Here is a 23,865-nt window from a genome sequence, read left to right on the forward strand (position 1 = left end):
TTCATGGGTACAGAACTGAATTCTTGGTTCGGGGAAGGGGTCCCACAATATCCACAGAGTAACTAATTTATACTGGGTCTTTCAATTCAATGTTAGCAGCTATCACAAAAGTGGGATTTTACTTGTCACAAGCAGATATGATAAATCACTAAGACTCTAAGACTTCTCCATCATAAACTTGACTCAGCATTTTGAGTAAAGAACTCAAGACTTACTTGAAATCTGCAGACCTAAACCTTGTAATATGTCAGAATATTTTTTCAAGTACCATTTAGAAAGACACTTGTTTTCAAGCACTGATCTGGCAAAATTCCAAAGGATACCAAACTGACACCAATTTGCAAAGAACAAATAGCAGCTACAGTAAAACATGAGTTCATCTTTGACTGGCCCCATACATGCCCAATGAGCCAATGTTTTTCTAAATTTTGCGTTCACTTGGCATAAGGCCTCCAAGGATCATTTACCTGCTGTTCAAGCACATAAGACAAAGCAAAGAAGAACTACTAGCGAACTTAACTATTACAATAAAAAAAGCAACAAAATTTATTTATTTTTTAAAAGTTTGCTCAAGAAAAAAAGTGTGTAGTAGTATGCTCTGTTGCTTCAAGATGAAACAAAAAAAATGTGAATGCAATATCATCATCTGTGACTTGACAAATTTATTTATTTTAAATATAAGTATGCTAAAGAATACAGAAATTACATTTTAAGTTCTTCCATTTTTTTTTAAACTGCACATGAAATTCAACAGTTACCACTGTTCCTAATTTGTTTTATGACACTAAATATTTCACAGTGAATGAGTACTAACATGCTTATCATATTGATATTGGTGACACAACGCATACATAATGCCATAAATTATTTCAAGCAAAAATAAATGTCTCATTTTAAGGAAATTATTTATGACTGGAATTCAAGGCAGAAGACCTGGACTTTAACATTAAAAAACCCATGCATAATTTCCAAATGTAAAACAGCTTGTTTCAACACCGATTTATTTACCATGTGATAGGCTGTCTAGCATGTAACCTAAGCCAGTGGCCATACCACCAGATACATGTATAATGAAACACCGCTATAACGCAATATTTTGGGTCCAAAAAATTGGATTACATTAATAGAGGGATTGTGTTAATGCAGGCTTTTACAGTAGTTTACTTTTTTCAGAGAACATCTCATTGGCACATATATGTGTATTCATGTCTAATGTATATGATAAATAGGGTATCAACACCATTTACTATCATGCCGTCGTGGCATGCAGTTCCTCGTAATTCCATTGAAAAATTGCACACAGATTTACAAATTTATTAATTTTGTCCCACATCATTGTGTCTGGATTCAACATCTAATATATAGTATGAACAGAGTATTAACACCATTTACTTGCCATCAGATATCATACCATCGGGGCTTGCAATTAATCCATAATACATGTAATTCCACTGCCAATATTGCATACATATTTAAACTATTCAATAATTCTGTCACAGATTATTATGTATCTGAATTCAATGGGAAAACTTAACAGCAAAATTAGGTTAACAAACACGAAGCACATGTATGGTTCATTACTTTCCAGGGTCTATAAACAGCATCTGTACAAATTTCATACTGCTGAAATTTTCTCGTATGTATTTTCGTGTACATTTATTCATTGTGTGTGTGTGATTTGGATTTTAAATGTAGCTTCAACAATGTTTCAGTCATATCGCTATGATGTCTGCAGTGTGACAGTTTATAGTGATGTCTAGCATGAAGGCATCATAACGCAGACATGTAGCATCATGTCCCAGCCAGTCACATTATCCTGACACCAGGCCAACCAGTCATAACACTAACCTCTTAATGCCGAGTGCCTAGCAAGGCAGCTGTTAGTATCATTTTTGTAAGTCTTTGGTATGACTCTACCGGGGATCGAACCCGCAACCTCCCACATCCGAGACGGATACTCTAACCACTAGGCCATTGGAGCGATCCATTTATTCATTGTACATTTCCAATAATTAACGCATGTACGCCTAATCGTTTGAACGACTACAACAAGAATAATTAACAATCAACACATGCTTTCAGCATGCATATAACTTTTACTTCAGATTTTGTGAATATTGAAAGAAACGTGATAACTACTATACTAATCAATGCACAAAGTGCAGAGAACTACTTGCGTTTGTGAACTTGCTTTTCCATAACAGTAAAATATTTTTATAAAAAAACAGGAAATTTATAACGAGTTCATAAGCAAACACCATACACATGTAAAACCCGAGAACTAAGTGCAGTACGCCTTCAATGGTCACAAGTCACTTTTATAAAATATTTTAAGCCGAACACATGTACAATTTCATACCCTATCAATTTCCAGCTAATATAGCAGACATTATTTACTGGTCAACTGATTGCGTCTAATAACACTACCAAGCCCAGCAAATATGTTGCCAGCTTTCGTCTTTTGGTGTTTATTAAATTGTGAGAATCTTTTATCAACCATCGCCTCGTCTGCTGTTTGGCGCATTTAACCCTTTACCTCATAAAGCATAGTAACAAAGTGCAGCGCACTATAAATAGAACACCTGTTACCTAGTCGACCACATATGCATAGACCTGCCTGTGAACTGTTAAGCAATATAGTGTATGTTACGTTTAACAGCAATTTTAACCATTTTACATTTTTGGTACACATCTATTATATGTGGAAAAATTTAAGAGTAAAGTTCGATTGTTATAGCTGTGTAATTATTTTTCACAGAAGAATTTTTTATGTGCTTTAAAATCTTGAGAGAACTCGTTCACTATCATGTCAGTGAGGCCACGTGACCAACCATAGCTGCCATTTCCCATACTCGAAATTTACAAGTTTTTCGTCTGCGTCTACATCACTAAGTCATCTGAATTTGATAATTTATAAAAACTAATTGCTGCCTACATCAATATCAGAGCCTTTACCTAAGTTATTGAATCTTACATAGTTGTGATTCTAATCGTGAAAACTTCGTAAGTACTGAATGAAATCCACGACCACCATTTTGGAGAGTGGCAATTACGACCCAGTTACTTTAAATAGCAGATATCGACCAGTGCATAAACAGTGACCATGTGATCTGACGTAATTGTCATTCGCAGAAATGAATGTAGTATCTAATAGGGGGGATTTCCCCGAAGGTGGCGCTTCAAAAACCAGCTTAAAATGGCTGATGTTTACAGCAGGCATCAAAAGGCACTTCCATGTGAATGGAACAGAGGCGTCAAAAGGCGCTTCCATGCGAATGGAATAGAGGCATCTAAAGACGCTTGCATGAGGTAAAGGGTTAAAGAAGAAACACATGTTGGCTATTGTTTGAGCTACGACTGTATACAGAATTAATTGAAGACAATCACAATGACGAATTACTGGCTTTCCTCATGGATCAGTAATAAGTAATATTTCCGATGTTTATTTTGACATGACACCTCAAGAACCTGCTGAAATTGTTAAATTTCATTAGCTATGCTACAATCGTATTATATTAAAATTCATAGTGAACTCTTCCCCAAAATGATAATAAACGTTTTACACACTATTTCTCATACTTAATTTTTAAAAAATCCTGGCACGTGAAAAATACAAGTACATGTATTGAAAATTTCAGGAAACAATCTATGATCATATTATATTCAAATTTATAAACGATCACTTCCAAAAATGATAATATATTTTTATACATTATTTCACGCACTTTAATTGGCATTTTTCATTCCAAGAACGATTTTATTAGTTCATTTTTCTTTTAGTTTAAAGCTGTACTTTTAACAGTCTCCTTATAATCATTTTGCAGCAATATTATAGACCAACACATTACATACAAGCCAATACAAAAAGCCAAATAAATCATTTTAACCAAACAGCAGTTAATTTGCTATCATAAAATGTGTACTATACTTGGTTTCATTATACATTGTCCTAAAACATATTTATCCAAAAATCAAACAGGCTAATGATTAATCTTCTTTCTAATAAGTCACACATGAACTTGAAGATCTTTCTTTTATTGCAGCAAGTAAAAAACCAACAAAATCTGCAATGACACCCTGACTTCGTAATCCAAATAACACATGTCTCAGTATGTTTACTGATTTCTTTGTTGCGAAAGAATGTCTTGGGTGATAATATGTTTTCCAGAAATCTTGTGGCGAACAAGGGCAGATTTTTAAAAAATCTTAAACCAGGTCACAAAAGGATTATTCACTTTTGCAGTCTTTGCAATCATGTGACCAGAAGTCACACCAGTAATCCTAATGAGTGTGTCAAATTCCAGTCAATTGAATTATTTTCTCTGTTTTTCATTAAAGTCATAGCCACATTTACTCTTCTGTTTTCTGCTTCTTTCACTTTCTTCACTTATGATTCTTAGTCCAAGCTGTTTTAATCTGGTGATCACTTTCTAGTGCAACAAGCACTGACATCAAACATCTGGATGACATCTTTATGAGTTCAATGGAAATTGCATGATCGAGAGCTCCAAGCAAAAGTCATTATGTGCCGCTGCCGCATGCTGCTCACACACCTGCACAACCTCCTCTGCCAGTGATGGGATGAGTGCCTCAGGACATGAGACGCCAACATCATAATCCTGTACAATAACAAAGGTGACAGATAGGAATGTAACAACTACAGGACATTATCCCTTCTCAGCATCGTGGGGTAAAGTCTTCGCAAGCATCATCCTGAACAGACTGCAGACACTTGCTGACAGAGTGTATCCAGAGTCACAGTGTGGGTTCCACGCAGAGAGGTCCACATTCGACTGCAGGAGAAATGCAGAGAACAACACAGACCCCTCTTCCTGGCCTTTATAACCTCACCAAGAAGTTCAAACTGGTCAGCACAGACGGACTCTTCACAATCCTTGCAAAGATTGGATGCCCTCCAAATCTGCTAAGCATGATCCAGTCCTTCCACAATGTCATGAAAGGCACAGTGCAGTAATGATGGCTCAACATCCAACCCCTCTGACATCCGCAGTGGAGTGAAACATGGCTGCATCCTTGCCCCCATGCTCTTCTGCATCTTCTTTGCTGTCCTGCTCAAGCATGCCTTTGGGACGTCCACAGAAGGATCCACCTGCACATGCGATCAGACAGCAGACTGTTCAACCTGGCATGACTGAGGGCAAAGAGCAAAGTATATGAAGCAACCATAAGGGACATGCTTTTCGCAGACGATGCTGCTCTAGCCACCCAAACAGAAGCTGAGCTACAGCACATACATATGTGCATAAAGGGAAACACTGACAAAGATGAGATGTTTCTACTGGATGACTCTGATGACCTGCTCTATTAGAATACTGTCAGAGATGATCAATCTTAGACATTTGTGTCACAAATCCACTACCCATATCCCCAAACAACCAAATAATCATCTCTAATACATGATGTCTTACACGGTGGCTGCAGGTCAGTTAAAAGCTTTCTTACATAATTTTTAATAACTGCTCACTGATGTTTTTGTTTGATGCTTACTGCATCATTATGTCTTCCCTAGGTATCCATATGTAAGTCAGCTGTGGTAGATCATCTTAAAAGCATTAGATTTGTAATCCAAGGATTACAGGTTCAAAACCCACCCAGGTCAGCTACCTCCAAGTGTCCTTCAGAAAGGCACTAGCTTTCCTCTGCATGATATAGCACCAATGTACAATATTGCTGTTAAAATCAGCAAAAACCATCAAAAGCTAAATTATGTGATGTTGCTGAAGTCACAAATTTCTACAAAAATTCAGATCATAATAATAATGCAAGTCCACATGACCGAGAGTAATAAATTTCCTGTCGGAATACAAATGAAGTTTTATAATTTAAAAATTCCAATGGCTCCTAAATTTCCTGTAGCTGCCAGTCAAAAATTTAAAGGGGAGGCCTAGTGAAGACTCGGCAGGACAAGTAAATTTCTCAGTCAACAAGATATTCTAGCTACAATTCAGAAATATGTTAAATTCAAAGCCTGAGATTACAAGTCATTTTCTTCCCAAAATTCTCTACTTAACTAAAATTATTTGGTTTTTGATCATCCTGAACCTCCGAAGAGCAAAATAATACTGAAGTTCTGATCAGTCAAATTCATGCAGTTACTACAGGTTCACTCTAAACAATTTTGAAAAAAATATCACACAGCATAAACTGGCCTAATCCTGAGCGTAATAGTATAAAGTGAGCAGCTCGAATTACTTCACTGAGTATTTTTAAGAACTTTTAAGCAAAGCTGGTTGTGACACAGATGTGTAGCATGCTGGCTGTGACACAGATGTAGTGTAGCATTTTTATGAACTATCAATCAATGCTGGCTGTGACAGATGTGGTGTAGTATATTTAAGAACTTTCAAGCAAAGCTGGCTGTGACAGAGATAAAGCTCAGAGTGAATGTAATGATTTGAAAGTACACAGTCATCAACTGCAGATCAAGAATCTTATATTAATAACCACCATTAGCATGGTGTTTACTTGCTGCAAAACCCAAGGTACATATACCTAACCCCATTTATATATATGGGTGTGCATTTTTCTTTCAATTGATAAGCCTGATGTGTTTGTTGTTAACTGAAACAAACAGAACAATCAAAACAACAGTGAGTGCTTTGCCCTTGTTTGTCCCAGTCTTGAGGTAACAGGCCAAGTTCAGGAGATGAATGTTAAACATGGCTTAGGTTGATACAACCTTCAAAACAATCAATACAAAACATTTCACAAGAACAACAAATTACAATATCACTATACTAAAGGGTTATGTATGTATGTACATGCATTGGGTTTAACAACATGTTAACAACAATATTGGCAATATGGTGCTCATTGGTTAAGTTCTAAAAATGTAAAATGTAATGTACTAAAAAAAAAACCTCAGGAAGATAAACCCCTCAAAATAAACCTAGATATGTATTAGAACATGGTAAAAGATAAAAGGTAAAGATATAAAATGTCAATAGATGTTTAATAAAACAAATAATGTAGAGGTGATAATTACAAAATCCTTAAAGAAGAGGTCAATGTGTAGATTTTCTCAAACGTTAGTCATCATAAAAAACACAGAAAAACTTGTCTTGATGGGCAAAGTCAAAGTATTCAACAAGAATGTATTCCACTGTTAGTGAACACAGGCAGGGTACCACTCAAGTTCAAGTTCACACTTTAGGAGTTATACATGACAGAGTTGGTGTTTATCTTCATCCCTATTGAACACATAAAAATAGCTGAGGTTCATAATTGGGAAGCCATGCTTAACGTTTGCATACATATGCAAATGATGGTTGTCTTGGAGTTACCCACAGTATCTACCATGATTGATGGATTTTTTTTCCACCCAAAGGTTTAGGTGGTACTACAATTTACAAACTGATGGATGGTGGACAAATGGAGGATATCAATATACCCCACATTAAAACATGGAGATAAGAAATAAAATGATAAGAGTTAGCAGAGAGCAGAATACCTCACCATGAGGCAGCATGCAACATTTGTAAAAAATAAACTATGAACAAAGCCACTTCTGTTGGAGTTTCTTCATTAACCTTCCTTTCCCCAGTCAGCTCTTTCTGTCAATATGCCACAAGTCTCCTGCACTTCAACCTGTGTGAAACCGGAACAATTGAGAAACAATAAGCCATCTGAAGTGAGACTCCACTTCAATCAGCCAGGCTACTAAAAACAGTCAACTCAGTTCAGCTTAAGCCCTTTCTCTTACCTTATGCTGTTTCTGCATGTACAAATGACCAAATAATCACAGAAGTTTTAACCAAGCATATAGCCATGGCAGCAGCATCCCAACCATAACACAAGCCACCATTAGACATCAGATTTTTCCACCCAACTGCTTTGGTCAGTGAGATGATTCTACTATATTAATTAGGGATGCCGGGCAATCCCAAGTTAACTGGTGTCCAAACAAATTTTTATTTTGAAATATCCCAATAAAAAAAAATAGTAAAACTTGCACGCTTGAATTTTCCTCTCATTTCATTTAATTCTGTAACATGTTACTGGACTGGAACCAGATGTTTGATGTTTTCATCCTTGCCAACATCCATCTTGATCACATACATCTCTACCGGAGGGACTGAGAGAGGATCAAAGAAAACTCAGTCTGTACCCACAATGTTGTCAACAGAATTCTGTTGCAAAAGGTTGATGCCTTGATTAAATATATGTGTTATGCTGAGCAGAAAAAAGAACTGGGAAGACAGACATACAGAGTCTGTCAGGTCAGGGTATTTAAGTGTAATAAATGCCAGAATCATGACATGAAGAAATGACAAATTCATTTACCGTATATACTCGCGTACAAGCCGAATTTAGAAAAAAATAAAGGCCTGGAAGAAGGGGTGCCTTATCCGCGGGCCAATGTTTAAACTTGACAGATTTTAGGTCTTTTTTGTTGACTACTTTAATGGCTGTAACTCTTGGGACACGAGGCAATAATTTTTTCAATGTCCTAAGACATAGGCATGTAAAAAAAAAGTAACTTTCGGTGACCCAACAATTATTAAATTGTTATAAAGTATATCATTGATTTTGTTATTATTTTGCATGTGCATATTTTCTGATTTCTCCAACGCAAAGTTAAAGAAAGGTAAATACAGACTTCATAATTCGTGGGCCGGTTGAGTTTACCAGGGAGACCATGCTAAACTATAATGTACAGTACTTACACGGTGCAGAGTGTGCATAACGTCACTTAAATCCTTACTTATTCCCAAACATAGATGCAGGTTTTGCTTTATTCATTGTTTCGACCAAATTGCATTCTTCCAGATAACATTTCAGCTAGTCCTTAACAGCTGTTTCCTTTACGTTGAAACACGCTTTCACGAGTTACTCATTTTCTATGATATAAGCAATCCTACAAGTTAAATTTTTACAACTGAAAAAACACGACATGAATAAAGATTTATCTGATCTATAGGAAACCACATAACTTGACACCAGTCCATGATACACCTCTCCCTCGATAACTCACGCACAATGAGGTCCACAAACATAGACCACAGTATAAGCGAGGCGTGAGTTATAGAGGGACCTTCAAAGATTGAAAAAAATCGCTTTGACATCGAGAAAACCATTGGGGGGAAGCTGCGTTAGGGAACTGGGCTTTTGATTGACTGAATCCTCATTTTACAATCACGTTAATAATGATTTTTAATAACATGCTTTTTCTAATGAAGTTGTTCATTATTCTGTTTAAATAACATTTATTTTCAAAATGTCCAACATATGAAAAAGCGTTCCAACTGGTTTCAACAACCATCATGTGTACGTGTAGAAAATCTGTATATTACGTCACTGCTTTTTGTTTTCTTGATGAGTCTGGTTCCCATAGTGATGTTTAATATTATCCTGCCAAATCAAGAATCCACAGAGCAGGGAACTAGACTAACTGTTGATGCACCACCAAACAAGATTCCTTTTTGTTCAAAAACACTCTACATTTATTTTGTGAGACAATTTCGTCTACGTTGAAACTTCATTTTTGTATTGCTCAATTAATATAATATTGATGTCGTGAATTAATACACAATAACATTTATAAGTGTTCGATTGATCAAATAAAGTGAGTTACCCGACATACGACTGGGGCTGCTAGATATTAAGTCTGTGTGATTTTCTTTTATTCCACCTCCTTTATTTGATTAAAAGACATAATTAATGTGATAATACAAAGGAGGCCAGTTTTTAATTCAGTCCAACAAAACAACAAATACTTTGGAAGTCGGTTATCAAAACATGGCCGCACTTAATTAGGTTCTCAGAGAAACGCTCATGGACATAGCTGTTACGGTAGATTGACGTATTTTACATTTAATTACAAGAGAACACATTGCATTTATGATGATTACACTTAAAAGGAACTAAAAGATAGAATTAGAACACAAATTTCAATTGATAAAAAATTATTTAATTTGTATTTATTTATTAAAGTACTACCTCCACTTGGCATAAGTGATATTTTCATTGATCAAAATTTCCTTACATATTAATTGCAGTGTATTTGGAATGTCATTTGGAAAGAAAATGTAAAAAACAGTATGACCTATTTTTAAATTTCATATTTCAGTGTTGATTAAAATTTCCAAGTCCTATCTACTGTTTTCAACAATAAAACGCACGATAATCAAAATTTCCGTTAACAATTTTGATCATGATTTTCTTCAAGTTCAACAAATATAGATCAATTTTTGGCACATTTTCTGGTTTAAAAATGGGATCCACGCCTGTGCCCACATTGTAAGCGGGTTCACGAGTTATCAGGGTGCAAGTTATCGAGGGAGTGATGTAATCACATGCCATGCAATTAGGCGTTAAACTGCTAATATTTATAATTATGGTTTTATTAGACACCTGCAAAGACATCAATCTGAGGGAGAAAAAAAGCCCTTTGATGGAGTAAATATTTATGATATAATAAAAAAAATTGAAAGTGAACCCTATCAAACTATGCTGCATCAGGGGAACATGAGGGGGTAAAAACAAATGCATCCTGTCCACTGATTAATGCATCAGACTCAGGCCCTGAGATCAAAGGAAATTCCTGAGATTAATGATGACATGTTTGAATTTTACTCAGTTAAGTAGAAACAGGTAATGACCTTTGAGGCACCCATATTTTTTTTAAATGACCCCCCTGTTTGACCTGGTATGGGCCATTGAGCCACATATTTTCCATTCCTGGAGGAAGCCAGCCATGGTAGTATAGTCTCTAGAACAAGGGTGTACAACCTTTTTCAGCCAAAGCAAGGGCCAGATTGCATTTTCTAAGACCACTCGAGGGCCGCAAACACTAATTTCTTTAATATTACTACTGTTCACAGGCCAGATTTCTGTGTTGTTTTAATTTGCCCTGAGGTCCAGATAGAACACGTTTGTGGACCAGATCTGGCCCATGTAATGTGCACCCCTGCCATAGAGCATTACATTTGTAATCCAAGGGGCATGTATCCAATATCCACTCAGGCCAGCCAAGGTCAGCTACCATTGTGTGTCCATAGGAAAGGCACTTAGATCCCATTTCCACAGCATGTTAAAGTACCATTAAAACCACAAAAACAAAATTCCATTCCTAGAATGAACATGAAGTTCTGCTTATCAACTTGTACATGCAAAACTATACATTTTGTGACCTTTCCTTGATAGTTATGGTTAGTGCAAATATTTAAAATCCAAATGTTTTAATTATACATAAAAAAGACACATAAAAGATAAAATGTTTTAGACTGAGTGTGCAGTCTTTTGAAAATCCAGAGAAGCCTGATGGAGAACTGTGGTCACCACAGCTGCTCTTTACTATCTACCCCCAGGGATAAGGCCTAAACCTGTGACCAAGTAGGATTTATATTCATTTGGAATGAATTTTGTCATGCTTGCAAAAGCATATATCTAAGGGGCCTTGATTCGTAATCAATGTCCTGTTAACTACAGCCTGCCATAAACTTGCAGATACACAGCAAAGTTTGTCTGACCTGCCTTCTGATGACAATAGCCCAAGAATGCATAATCAAAGGCACTTATTTCAAGCAACAAATAATGCCAATTAAGCGCTATCCCTGGGATAACAAGGCAGAATAATCAAAATAACTACATGGTTGATTGCATGCTTTGCTGATGACCTGTCAGACAGAATAAATTTATACAAATCGGAATATGCCTGCATCCATTACTGACAATAGAAATAAAATTTGACAAAGCTATCATAACTGTGAACTATGTGTATGCAATGTAATGTATAACTGTTTGGTAGGCCAATAGGTAAAAGGGTTAAATATGGAAGGGGATGGGGTATAACCAAAGTGAACCAAGATTGTCTACCCACTGGTAAAAACAAGGAGGAAATGGGGGGGGGAAAGAACCTCATAGAACCAAGTGGGTTCTCTAGGACACCAAACTCTGCATAAAGGTTTGCATACTTTCATTTTTGTGCAAATGAAAATTACGACACCTCAGTCCTCTCTATGCAAGTTTTTTTGTCTGCCAAATTTTCTAAATCAATTCTGTTTCTTCAAAATGAGTATTGCTCATGATGTAGAGTGGAAGCCATCAAAGTTCAAGCAATTATAATGGGATTAGGTGAAGCCACATAGGTTCCTGACTGCTCCAGTGGTCTAGTGGTAAGAGCATCCGCTCTGGATGTGGGAGGTCATGGGTTTGAATCCTGGCCGAGTCATACCAAAGACTTCTATAAAAGGTACTAACAGCTGCCTCACTAGGCACTCAGCATTAAGAGGTTAGTGTTAGGACTGGTTGGCCTGGTATCAGGATAACGTGTTTGGGTGGGACATCATGCTACATGTCTGTGGCATGATACCCCAGTGCATGACATCACTTTAAACTACCACAATGCACACATCATAGCAATATGACTGGAAAATTGTTAAAGCTACATTAAAAATCTAAATATCACACACATAGGTTCCATTTTAGCGGAATAGGAGACACTTTCTTTGGTGCCAAGCACAAGGCTGCAGATGGAAATAAGTATCTAGTTCTGGCAAACAAAAACAGAACACCTAAGAGACCATGAGATTTGTAGAATAAACTGAAGAAAAGGCCAAAAACTGAGAAGGCATTGGAACATTATTAGCTTTAAACACAGAAGGAAAAATGCAATGGCAACCCAAAAACTTAAGGATTTTGATCGTAAACATGCTTGGAGAAATTTGTAAAAAGTTTGTGTAATAAAAGCAAATGTTTGTTTAACCCTTTACCTCATAGAGCATAGTTACAAAGCGCAGCGCGCTATAAATAGAACACCTGTTACCTTGTCGACCCCATACACATAGGCCTGCCTGTGAACTGTTAAGCAATGTAGTGTATGTTACGTTTAACAGCAATTTTCACCATTTTACATTTTTGGTACACATCTATTATATGTGGAAAAATTTAAGAGTAAAGTCAGATTGTTATAGCTGTGTAATTATTTTTCATGGAAGAATTTTTATGTGCTTTAAAGTCTTGAGAGAAGTCGTTCACCGTCATGTCAGTGAGGCCACGTGACCAACCGTAGCTGCCACTTCTCATACTCGAAATTTACATGTTTTTCGTCTGCGTCTACACCACTAAGTCATCTGAATTTGATAATTTATAAAAACTAATTGCTGCCTACAACTATATCAGAGCCTTTACCTAAGTTATTGAATCTTTCATAGTTGTGATTCTGATCATGAAAACTTCGTATGTACTGAATGAAATCCATGACCACCATTTTGGAGTGGAGATTACAACCCAGTTACTTTAAATAGAAGATACTGACCAGTGGCATAAACATCGACCACATGATCTGACGTAATTGTCATTTGCAGAAATGAATGTAGTATCTAAGGGGGGGGGGGGTCCCCGAAGGTGGTGCTACGAAAACCAGCTGAAAATGGCTTATGTTTACAGCAGGTGTCAAAAGCCACTTCCATGCGAATGGAGTAAAGGTGTCAAAAGGCGCTTCCATGCGAATGGAGTAGAGGTGTCCAAAGACGCTTGTATGAGGTAAAGGGTTAAAGACGAAATGAAAAAAGTGAATGGAATATGGTCATAACGTTCTTTTTTCCAATGTCTTGGAAATTATATTGAGTTGAAATGGAATTAAGCTAACCAAATATATTAATATAGAAAGGGAAGTCTAATTTCTTCCTTGATTCCATATTGCCTCAAAAAAATTAAATGGAAAAGACAAGGAGAAGTTATAACATCACAAACAATCACAATTTATCATGGTTATCAACTGCCTTAATTTTTCTTTCATTTATTAGTAAATATTTCATCATGAATAAGCATTAGCAATCTGATGCTGACACAATAATATAAACATGTTCTGAATTAATGCATGAAACAAAACAATCATTACTGGGGCTCCTAGCTTTTGGACAGAGATAGCAACTTTTACCCCAAGTAGGAATCATGGATGGGCTGCAACTTTCAAAATCCTATGGAGAACCCTGACCAAGACTGTTTAAAAAACAAGACCACTGCATGCATGAGGGGAAGCAGCCTATAGTATTCACCTACCTTCCCCTTTGTTTGTAAGAATACAAACAAATGAACAAAACTTAGTCATTTCAAATATCAACTTTAATTTCTAACCAAATCTAGAAATCATAAAAGGACAGTGAGCGTTTTGGTTATCCGCAACAACTTCATGTTGGTGTGAAATGCAAACAAGATGACGGTGTTGGGGGCAACCTGGGGATGGTCAAGTAAGAAGTAAGAAATTCTAAGTTAACAGCACGAAATGACTATTCGTGTATTTGTTTACATCCTTAATTTTCATTTTTCAAATCAATAGGGAGCTACAAACAAATAGGATCTTAAGCAAATAATATAACCATTATTGTCCACCCACTTTGGTGTATGTAGCAGTCCAAATTACCCATAACCCTACCTATGATGTAAACTGTGTGATTCAGTATGCATGTCACAAAATGAAGTCCAAGTTTTATAATGATTTGACATAAAGTAGAAACAAATTCCATCAAGTGGCTTAGAAAATTTATATCAACTGACGAAAACTTAAATAAAAATCTTGTCACATGTTTTTTAAGACTGGCCTTGGCCAAAACGAGTAAGGAAGCATGTAGCCTAATGAAACTATTTAAGCTTTATAATGATTCGTACAAACATGAAGAGATTCTTATGATGGGATTTTGGACATGTATGTACATAAAAACTTGTATCCAAAACATAACTGTCGAAAAGTGTCGACTGTGTTTCGCTTGTGACTGACGTTGGCTCCAAAATTATTGGTTGTACAAATGTCTAGAGTGCGGAGACCCCATGCCATCCTGGAGTTTAACTCATTTTTGTTTGATCACCTGCATAAAGTGCTGATCGGCTGGTATACACAATTTTTCATTAGACACAACCCCAAAACAAAAAAACACCAAATACAGTTTCAATAAAAACCATGCGTCACGTCTTATTTATATTTCACAGTAAGTAGTGATAGGTTCAAATGTACACACATGAGCAGCTGTCGCACCTATAAATTCCGATTCAAAAACCGACCCAGTTTACACGGCGCGGCCATTATTGTTTAGGCACCCAAGATTCAGGTGTGATATGGAACATTCCAACAAGATTATAAAAAACATGCTCAATATTTTTCCTTTATACATACGTTTGATGTAGTAACTGAAATTCACACAAGTCACGTTCACTATTTCATCATGAAAAACGTCCCTTAATCAACCAAAAGTGAAAAACGAGATATGTTGGTGGCCACTCGACCCTGACAAGTTTTGAAGCGACACGGTCACTTGTCAAAATTTCTGCATTGGAATAATGTTCAGATTTCCATTACATCAATGATAGTTAAGCTTTCATACCGTGTTGCAAAAATATACTTACCAAATGTAAATAAATATATATGTCCGGTGTAAATAAACTCCATAGAATGGTTCACCCAGCGAGTTCGTGTTACACACAAATTTACTAACGGCGCTCTTCTAGTTACTGATGTGGTACATTTTGTTTGCTGTTGCATTTATTAGTGAAAAACCATATATTAAATATAACATAAAATTAAGTTGTATCATAATTTTATTTTTATTTCGGCTGCTGAATGCAACTATAAAAATAAAATATTTTGTTTCAAAATTATAAATGTGTTTAAACTATTCGACTAGATAAAAACAGAATAGCTTTGCATGTTGATTAGCGCCCTCTATGGTGCAAACAAATTTTACAGGTGCAAAAGGGGGATATAATATGTAGTAAAAACCCTCTAAAGTGTGCAAGAGTTGTCCTATGTTACTTTCCTGACGAGTCCATTTCTAGTAAATGAACGGATTTCTCTTATTGCTACTAAGCAAACAACTTTCGGTGCTTTTGTTTGTGTGTGTGTGTGTGTGTGTGTGTGGCGGTGTGTGTCTTTTCCATTTCAAGGCACACAAAAAACAACGACAAAACGTGAATGATTAGATTATGATTTGATATTTTGTATGCCACACATAATAAAATCAGAATTTCATCAACGATTCCGTCGCTAATCTCTACAACGCTTCTAGTAGTCTCTATCAACCATTACAAACATAAATCATCATACAAAAGAAAATAAAGTCAGAATAAACTGATGCTGACCAGCGAGAGGCTGACTGTCAGTGACAGAGGATAAAAAGTGCTTGCTTTTCCACCATAACAATGGGAAGTACCTTATTCAATGAACAAAACCAAATAATAATTTTGTGAAACGCGAGAGAGAGAGAGAGAGAGAGAGAGAAGTCCGAACTTGGTGAATTTTTTTCTTTCTTTTTCAGTTGAAATGACGGTGTTGAACTATAAATTAGTTTCTTGGTTTTATCGACAGTTTAGTCATAATGGAGTAGCCACCTAGGTGAGAAAAGTCAAAGTCATTTACCAAATATGATTTCAAATGCCCACGGTATGGATAAGCCTTATAATGCAGGTTTTATTTTGTATGTGTGTGCCAATAAACATACTGACTATACTCTTGAAATCAGTGGATCCACCCCAACCCCACCATTTCCTGATGACGTAAACAAAACGATCCGCCTCACGGTAAAGGAATTGACAGGTGGTGGAGGCCGACACTAATTTGGTTAGTCGAAAAGATTTTAGTGGCAGAAAAAAATATATCTGAAATGACTGGACTATCATATTCTACAATTCATAAACTTCTGGACAGGTTTCACAAAAGAGGTCCATGTGAATCTACAAACAGCAGAGAGTATATGAAGCGCGCACGCGCGCGCGTGTGTGTGTGTGTTTCTGAATATCTAATTCCTACATTCGAAACTTATATATATATATATATATATATATATATATATATATATATATATATATATATATATATAAGAAACAAACTAAACTCACCATTAAAGTCCCCAGGAATGCTATTTTATTTTTAAGGAAATAGCCATGGTTGCAAAACCCAGTCTTACAAGTTTCTTATAAAATAACCATGTGCCAGTTACTAGATTTCGGACATGTACTGATACTGACCTAGGCTTATCCAACGCGCGAAGTGAACATTTTTCGTGATTACCCGTGACGAAGGCAGAAATACACACCATTCTACTACTCTGATAGCATACACTGACCGACATTTTACCCCCAAGGTCAGTTCGCTTGCTACACAATTTTTTTATTTACCATTCCATGAATGAAAACATGCCCTAGTAGCTGTTAAAGTTAACACAATGTGAAACGAAGTTAAAATTTACTAAATTACTAAGTTACTGAAGGTAAGAGTTATTGTTCAAAACTGTTCAAACTGGGAGAAGTTGGTTTGTATATATGGTTTCTTGTACTGTAAGGATGTAAAATTGTTCTGCTTATGTTATTAAACTATAGCAAAAGCAATTATTTGAGAGAGAGAGAGAGAGAGAGAGAGAGACTCTGTGTGTGTGTGTGTGTGTGTGTGTGTGTGTGTGTTTCATAACCAAAGCAAATGTTCAGGGAAGTACATAGGTAAGTCGGTACGTATGAGGGTCAATAGCTAGATATATATCGATAGAATAAGAACATTGTCTTTCAACCTTATTCTGGTGTGTGGACAATAGTATGTCAATTATCTTCATCAATGTCATCTTGAATTTCCAGTACACGACATAATTCATCAAGAAACTCTGAAATATGGGTCTTTTTTTATATGGTTTTGAAAGTAGAATATGCAACAAGATTCCTGTGGATTCCTAAATAAGAATATACAAAAAGGTAAATGTCACTTTGTCTTGATTTCTTTCGTTTACGTTAATATGCATAAGCCACCGCCCCCCCCCCCCCCCACCTCCTCTTTTTGTGAAACCTTTCCAAAAGATCATGAATTAGGTAAAAATTGATATTCCAATGATATCATAGCAGAACATGATATTATACTTACGTCAGGCATTTCTTCTACTAAGGTCTTTTTCGACCAGCTATATTATCGTCTTCTTCTATCGATTCCTCAAACTGAAGCGGAACATTTAGTTTATATCACCGGGGAAGTCTAAAAAGTTAGAATAGCACTCGTTAGAAATCATAATTTTAGACTACCGGTGTAGTGTTAAATTTTGACCCTCGTTGAATTCTGACCCGCCGGGTCATTTTTCAACGACCATGATCAAAATTTCACGTTAAAATCTGACCCTTTTTAAAATGTCCTGTTAAATAACGACCCAGATATAGTATCACATTTTGACCCTCGTTGAATTCTGACCCGGTCGGTAACTTTTCAACGTGATCAAAATTTCACGTTAAACACTGACCCTTTTTTAATGTCCTGTTAAATAACGACCCGTTCAGGTGAAATTATGACCTTAGGGTAAAATGTTCTGTTATCAAAACTCAACGTTGATTTTTGAACCACTTCTAAAATGAAATCAACTTATTACTCACTGAGCTGTGTCTTTCTTAATTTTTTTCTTTCTCTTTTAAGGAAACAATTGTGTGCAATAGAATGTTGTTAATCTGTCACTATCGTAATTCTCTCCGTTATACTTTTTTTTTAAAATGTCTCAAAATGCGGAACATTTTCAAAATAGCTGAACTTTGCTTTGGACAAATTGATAAATGAATGACTATGTTTCACTTCGGTAAAGTCGCAAGGTTCAACAGGGCAGGTAAACAACTGAACAGTATATTAGCGATGATCAGGAGCGTAGCTGCCTACAAGGCAGCTGCCTACACAGAATTTTGACGATTTTTTTCAATGGTTTAAGTTTCACTCACGAAACCGATATGAAATCTATATTTATATAATACAATACATACGGAAAAGAGGATTCGTTAGAAGCAAAAACACGAACAAGATATTAGCAAACTCGATTTTACTAATTCTGTTCATAAGAATTTGATGTTTTCTTTTTATTTTTACAGTATTAAAACAGCACCAAGGTTCAGAAAGTCTCAACAAGATGCATGAAATGCTATCTCAGAGCCTCTAGATTGTAACAATGTTGCCCCGTACCCACACATACCCCACTCTTCTAGCAGTTCGAGACTTCGCCGTTCAACATGCCTAATCATCAATCACATACTAGCTACGTCCCTGAGGATAATTATAACAGTAAATAAGAACCCGTACATAATGAATAAACCATCTACAGTCGGTTTAAAGATGCATACTAATGAACGACTTTGTCTATTTGTTATTGTAGGTAAATCGGGTAAAATTAGGATTTTATTAAATGAAAATGTAGGTTATACACACACACACACACACACACACACACACACACACATATATATATATATATATATATATATATATATATATATATATATATATATATATATATAAGAATTAACGTTCAGTTTAAAGTTTGTGATGGATCAATTGCCTAGGCGGTTCAGCGTATTATTTAAGAAAACCATATATATATATATATATATATATATATATATATATATATATATATATATATATATATATATATATATATATATATGTTTTGTATGTGTATAAGCGTTCGAATCCCAGTGAGGGCACTCTTTTGTTAATTTATTTCAAATCGAATTTTGAAGTTTTGAAGTATTGATAAGCAATTTGTTCTAACGTTTCCTAGTTTATAATGTATTGTTGAAATTATTTTTGGGAAATGCATATTATTTTATTTTCATAAACATTCTCCATTTTAAATTACAAAATAAGATTCAAGCGATGCGACAAAAAAGGCGTGGCGATGTAATTCTTGTTAGACCTAATATGCCGTGTATGTTTCTGAAGTGACCGCGCCTTCGCTTGCGGTTTATATATACGTGCATTTAAGACATTTTGATACGATCTTAAAATTGCACACCGGTACTCTTAAAATCGATAATGCTAACTGTTTTGTCATGATATTACATCAAATAAAAATCTCAGATATGCATCGGCATGTATTATGCATTATATATATATTTTTTAAAAATCATATCGATTGGGAATAGAACCAATGACCCTTTCTTGATAGGCAAGATTTTAAAAAGCTTACAATGGCATGCATTTTAATGCGAATCATTTCAACTGTTATCAATATACATGGGTATAACTTATATCCCTATAAATACACCAATGTTTATAATGGTTATCATGTAATTATCGGCCGACAATACACAGAAGCAGAGATCAATTGACAATGTTTACGTTTAGGCCAAATGTAAACAATATATATATTTAAATTTTAAAAATACAATTCTTAATTTTATTACAAGAAAAACGTAAAACCCGCGGCCTTAAAATATCGCTAATTTAGCACGATTCACCTGTATTAAAAGATTTCCAAAAATGGCTTCCTTCACTTGGAATTAAATTATTATGTGCTTGGGAAGCGAACATTCCATTAATCTTTTAAATTCTGACGAATACAATTGAATAGTTGGGAGCAATCAAGTTTCCAACAAGCAAGCAAAATCTCTCAAGTTTTTGCTACATTTGAACTAGTATTATGTGTTATTTGTTCAAAATCCCTCAACATGTAAGGGTGATATGGAGCGGAAACCAAATATATAGTCTATTGGACCATCACTTACAGGTGTATGTGGAATTCCAAAAAATAGCCCTTTTCAGGGCTAACCAAAAACTCTAGAAAAGAAACACTATTCAATTTGCCAATGTGAGAATGTGGAGTAGTATTTATATAAACACTCCCTCCTTTCCTGGTGTGTGTGTGTGTATGTGTGTGTGTGTGTGTCTTTATGTGTTTGTAAGCGCTCATGTACGTTTGTGTGGATGATAGATTATTGGGTTTTGTAAGCGCTGAAGTACGTTTATGTAGATAGGAGAGAGAGTGGTTCTTTAAACCTTCACGTGTATGGATAGTATATTATGGTTATGTTTCTGCTTTTCCGTGTGTAGATAGTAGATTGTGGTTATGTTTTTAGCTTCTCCCGTGTGTGGATGGTAGATTTTGGGGTTTGGTTTGGCATCTCTGCGTGTGTGGGTAGTAAACTGTGGGTTTGTTTCTGCTTCTTGACGTGTATGAATGGTAAATTTTAGGTTTGATTTGGCTTCTTCTCGTCTGTGGATAGTATATTGTGGTTATGTTTTGGCTTCTCAGCGTGTGTGAATAATATATTATGGTTATGTTTCTGCTTCTCCGTGTGTAGATAGCAGATTGTGGTTATGTTTTTAGCTTCTCCCGTGTGTGGATGGTAGATTTTGGGGTTTGATTTGGCATCTCTGCGTGTGTGGGTTGTAAATGGTGGGTTTGTTTCTGCTTCTTGGCGTGTGTGGATGGTAGATTGTATGGCTTGATTTGGCTTCTCAGCGTGTGTGGATAGTATATTATGTTTATGTTTCTGCTTCTCCGTGTGTGGATAGTAGATTATTGGGGTTTGTAAGCGCTCACGTAGGTTTCTGTGGATAGTAGAGTGTGTGGTTCTTTAACTTTCCTTTTGTGTTAATAGTATAATTGGGTTTTGTTTTTGCTTCCCGGTGTGTGTGAATAGTATAGTTAGGGTTTAATTTGGCTTCTCCCCGTGGGTGGATAGTATAGTTTGGGTTTGATTTGACTTCTCCGCGTGTGTGGATAGTAGATTTTGTGTTTAATTTGGCATCTCTGTGTGTATGGATAGTAAATGGTGAGTTTGTTTCTGCTTCTTGACGTGTGTGGACAGTATATTATGGTTATGTTTCTGCTTCTCAGCGTGTGTGGATAGTAGATTGTGGTCATGTTGTTAGCTTCTCCCGTGTGTGGATGGTAGATTTTGGGGTTTGATTTGGCATCTCTGCGTGTGTGGATAGTATATAATGTGGTTAGTGATTTGTCTCATTACCTTTGTGTGAATAGTAGATAATATGAGAAGACAAAAGTAGGGGATGTTTTCCTTCACGACCGTGCTTTAGATATAAGTGTAAAAAGTGCCCGTCATTCGCGCCTTTCTACGGAATAAGCGAAAAGAAGATGGTAGCAGTATCTGACTTGTTTAACCAGTTGAAGGAGAGTTGGTATTGGATGATAGATCCGGAGTATGTAGTGGAAAGACTTGAAAGAGAATGGAAGTTCCCAGGCAGCTTGGACTTTGCAAACAATCTGAAAATAGCCAGGGAGAACATTGAAGGGATGCTAGAAGAAGAGGTAAAGAAGTTGAGAGGTTTCATCTCACCTGAATATATAAGAGTCGGAACATTGAAGCAGTCTCTTGAAATTGTTATCAAAGTCAGGTGTTTTTTGGATGATATCTTCAATTTGACAGAGTGGGCTTTTGTCAAAAGGGGACGGGACCAAGTCCATAAAGCAGAAGAAATTATGAAAAGGGTCTTGGAAGAAGAAGCCAAGAACGTTAAAGACACATGGGCAAAAGATAGGAAAGAACAAGAGAACAGAAAGAAAAAAGAAGCGTTTGAGACAATGAACAAAAACTGGATGAATGTCCAGGAGAAATGTAGAGCGATAGGTCATCCAGACTGGATTCCTGAGTCGGAACACAAAAAGAAAGGAATATTGGGAAAATTTAGGAGATGGATAAAGAAATGGAGAAAGTAGAAGAAGAAAAAGCAGAAGAACCAAATGACTTTCATGCCTAACCCTCCAAAAAAATATATTTTTTAAATGTGGTATCAGTGTTTATAATCCACGATATATTCCCATGTTTATTTCCCCTTGACGCTATACAGGTCCAGGTTGTACTTCAAAGTACTTGTCGCTATATCGTCCCACGGGACCTTGTAATGGTAATTCCGATTGTCGCTATAACTCTTGTCGCCATATCGTCCCAGGGTGGTTTGTAATGCTAATTCCCATTGTCGCTATAAATCTTGTCGCCATATCGTCACAGGGTGGTTTGTAAAGCTAATTCCCATTATGGCCATATCGTCCCACTATACTACTCTGATGTCTTTCTTTAAATGTTGGTCTACATCTGAAAGTGCTCTACAAGCGTAGGTAATAATCTTTCCATTATTAGTTAATAATGTGCCTAGACCGACAGGAATTGCATGTACAAGTAATTGCGTTTCCTTATTAGGATCGAATTACGTTATTATTGCGTTATTTTATTAAATTCTATTAGAGTTTTTCAAAGGCTTTATCGTTTTTCACTCCATTCCCATGGTTGATTTTGTTTGGTTAAGGCTCGAAGAGGGTCATTGATTGTTTGATGGAACGCAGCAGGCGAAGTACAAACAAAATTACATTATATCCATTTCAAATATGGAAGATAACTATATTCATAATTTCATTACTACATTACATTGCTTTTGTTGATTTTATACATACTAAGCATTTCCTTATTGACGATTCATAAACCCATGCATGCATAACTTAAAACAACATCCGTTAAAAAATGACCCGGAAATCTGATCAAAATTCAACGCTGCGATCAGTTTTCAACGTCTGTGAAAATCAAAATTCAACGTTAAGAACTGACCCTGGGTCAACTTTCAACGTTAAAAGCAGACCCTGAGGGTCAGAATTCAACGAGGGTCAAAATTTAACACTACACCGGCAATATTTTCATTGGTTTATACATATAACACAAGGCTTGCAGTATAAGGTATATCCGTTCCATGGGAATTTGAAATCGCGTTTCACTACATGGCGTCGACGTTTCTCACAGTGGTGGAGCAGCAGAGAGGGTGAACAGACCACTTAAGGGAGTGGTCACCCTTGTGTTTAGACCAAAAAAAACAGGGACCCTTCATAGAGGTCAATACCACGTCTACGATTATTATTTGTCCCAAACAGAATTGTAGACGAACCCTCCCTGCTGCTATCAATATTGGGAATCATCATCTGAATCATGGGAATCTTTTGTTTCGTTCTTCAAGTAATATTCAAGTTCTGATGGTGGTTTTTCTATTTTTGGATTTATATTCTTTCTTTTTCTGTAATAGTTCATCAAACTTCTGTATCGATCTCCACCGCAATTTTTGCAAATCTAATATAATCCTCTAACGCCGTTGTTACATCCAACACATCTTCT

At 36.1% G+C, this 23,865-nt stretch overlaps 1 protein-coding gene across 2 annotated transcripts in view; it reads right to left on the minus strand.

Moving 5' to 3' along the window:
• Positions 1-15,449, minus strand: part of LOC149787612 (uncharacterized) — a 177,594-nt gene extending 162,145 nt beyond the window's left edge. For both annotated transcript variants that reach the window (XM_089973781.1, XM_089973779.1), the window contains exon 1: positions 15,364-15,449. The gene's annotated coding sequence lies outside the window, so the exon portion shown is untranslated. The remainder of the gene's footprint in view (positions 1-15,363) is intronic.
• Positions 15,450-23,865: the final 8,416 nt, after the last annotated feature.

The sequence above is a fragment of the Sinohyriopsis cumingii genome, chromosome 11, assembly GCF_028554795.1.
Source record: "Sinohyriopsis cumingii isolate HCF-2022 chromosome 11, ASM2855479v2, whole genome shotgun sequence".
In the NCBI taxonomy this organism is placed as follows: domain Eukaryota; kingdom Metazoa; phylum Mollusca; class Bivalvia; order Unionida; family Unionidae; genus Sinohyriopsis; species Sinohyriopsis cumingii.